Source organism: Ovis canadensis, chromosome 1, assembly GCF_042477335.2.
Source record: "Ovis canadensis isolate MfBH-ARS-UI-01 breed Bighorn chromosome 1, ARS-UI_OviCan_v2, whole genome shotgun sequence".
In the NCBI taxonomy this organism is placed as follows: Eukaryota; Metazoa; Chordata; class Mammalia; order Artiodactyla; family Bovidae; genus Ovis; species Ovis canadensis.
In genome coordinates, this window is record NC_091245.1 from 64,802,542 (window position 1) to 64,805,261 (window position 2,720).

The window sequence follows — 2,720 nt, forward strand, 5'->3', positions numbered from 1 at the left end:
AGTGCACCTCTACATACCTGAGCCCAGGGATAGCATGGAAAAGGGGTAGACCAAGACGGCAAGGGGATGTAGGGGTGGAAAGCATGGTCAGGTCACTCGAGATGACTGTTCTCTTGCTCTCTGCTCATTTCCTGCTCTGCCAGTTCCTGCTTCACTCACATGACTATCTAGCCTCTTAATTACAGGGCTTAATCAGTAACTGGTTACATGCTTGCCCCCTCCGCTAGCTGCTGGTTTCCCCTCATAACAGATGAACCAACCTGACGTCAATTCACCTATAAATCGTAGTCCCCTTCTCCCCCAAGAAGCAGAGATTGCTGCCATGCCCTGCCTGCTGTCTGCTGACCATGGTGGGATATTGCTCCAGGACCCTTCGCTTTGGACACGTAAGATCCCTTATCCAAAAAGCCGCTGATGTCCCTGTCACTGTCTCTGGGCTCTTTCTTTGGTCTTGAGTCTGGGCAACTACAAGGATTGTAGGCCAGGGACTGCACCCCAACAGATGCCAAGGTTATAAAAGTCAAAAAGTGAGGAATGTTCCAGATTGAAAGATACCAAGAGAACACGGCATGAGGAACAGCACCTGTCTTTGGATTAAGTCCATTGTTGCAGAGGAACCTCTGAGACAACTGGGAAAACTTGAACGGGGTCTCTGGGAGACCTGGGAGAAGGATATAGAAGACTTTTCTGAGTGTGGCTGTTTTACCAAACGTTCCTGTAAAGGATTGTTATGGTAATTCAAGTCTCATGGATGAAACAGTGTCAGGTTGGTGGGAGATGGAGATGGGTATAAAACATGTGGCTCTGGACAAGATGGCATACTTGTAGGATAGGAGGAGAGTTAGTGGAGGGGTTTCACCAGTACAGTGAAATGGAAACTCACTTCTACCTTCCTGAGTGGAAATCAGCCACCAACAATCTTTGCCTGAGCACCTTAGCTTTGAACCAAGGTCCACAGACTTGTCACGTTGGTCTGTCTGCTAAATTCACCTCTGGGGTAGCCCCTGAAGGTGTTTTGGGAAGCAGTTGTGAGAGACAGTTGGAGCCTCATTTGCTGCTGCTGCTGGGGCTAAGTCGCTTCAGTCATGTCTGACTCTGCGACCCCATGGGCTGCAGCCCACCAGGCTCCCCCGTCCCTGGGATTCTCCAGGCAAGGACACTGGAGTGGGTTGCCATTTCCTTCTCCAATGCATGAAAGTGAAAAGTGAAAGGGAAGGTGCTGAGTCGTGTCCGACTCCCAGCGACCCCATGCACCGCAGCCTCATTTGGAAACCTTGAAAACATGGGTGTGATGACTAGATTTGGCCAGCAGATGGCAGCATGCAATTTCGGGGAAAGAATGCAAGACAACCCCAGCTGGGAGGTCCAACTGCGGCTTCACTGTCAGCCAGCTGAGGGCAAAGGCCTGCCGGCTCAGTGAGTTGTTGGCCTTCTCTGAATTAAAGGGCTCCTGCCAGACAAAACCTCAGGCAGGCCAACCTCACTCTGGAAATAATGGGAGAAAGAGGAGGAAAATCAAAAGAAAGTCTTCATTGTGTTCTTTAAAGAAAGAAGGCTTTATTTCATTCTAACAATGCAAAAAAGGAAAGAGAGAAGCCATAATTTAACAGACCCTGAATCAGACTCCTTGAGGGTCCCAAACCTTAAAAGGAAAGAGTTGGACTCACAAGTCATGGGGCCTAAAGTGACATTAAGTATTTAGATAATAATAAAAATGAAGCTTTGATTTTTATCTGTAAAACAGGGATGGAGATTTGAGAATTGTATGAATATCTGTGGTGTTTAGAGCAGGGACTGGTACAAGTAAGTATTCAATAGAAATCAACTCAATTATGATTTTCTGAACACTTACTATGGGCCAGGGATTGGACTGTTTCATGCTATATCCTGATTTCTTATACTATACTTGTACTATATATTTTATCTCAATTGTTTAAATTTAAAGCTTAGGAAACTTGTCATTTAAACATTTACTGACTGCCTTCTAGGGCCACTGTGGATTCAGCAGAGATAAGGACAGACCTGTCCTTCAAGAACCAACTCTAGGGACTTCCGTGGTGGTCCAGTGGTTAAGAATCCACCTTGCAACACAGGGGATCAGGGTTCAATCCCTGGTCAGGGAACTAAGATCCCACATGCCGAGGAGCAACTAAGCTGGAGTGCCACAACTACTGATCAGGAGTCCATGTGCCGCAACGAAAGATCCCACATGATGCAACTAAGATCCAGTGCAGCCACATAAATAAATATTTTAAAAACCCAACAGATTGAAAAAGAGAAAGAAAGAACCAACTCTACAGGTGGGTGCATAGAGCTAGTTAGGAAAAGAGTGAAAATTTAAAACCAAGACTGATTCAAAAACCTGCTTCTACTACCTTCCATAATAAAGAGACCTAACTTTTACAGATGCCTATTGTAACAGACACTTTACCTGTTCAATTTTCATATTGACCCAAACGAGGTAGCAATTGTCATCACTGTTTTACAAATGCTGCTGCTGCTAAGTTGCTTTAGTCGTGTCCGACTCTGTGCGACCCCATGGACGGCAGCCCACCAGGTTCCGCCGTCCCTGGGATTCTCCAGGCAAGAGCACTGGAATGGGTTGCCATTTCCTTCTCCAATGCATGAAGAAATATTAAATGAATTCCTCAGTGGCCATAGTGATAAGGAGCAGTCAAGCTTTATGTACTTGAAGCCCATCTTCTTTGCATGGCAACACT

At 46.0% G+C, this 2,720-nt stretch overlaps 1 long non-coding RNA gene across 1 annotated transcript; it reads left to right on the forward strand.

Moving 5' to 3' along the window:
* The first annotated feature begins 676 nt into the window (after positions 1-676).
* Positions 677-2,285, forward strand: LOC138443771 (uncharacterized). The gene is made up of 2 exons (XR_011258300.1): positions 677-733; positions 1,989-2,285. It is a non-coding gene; the product is annotated as an uncharacterized lncRNA (long non-coding RNA).
* The last annotated feature ends 435 nt before the right edge of the window (positions 2,286-2,720 follow it).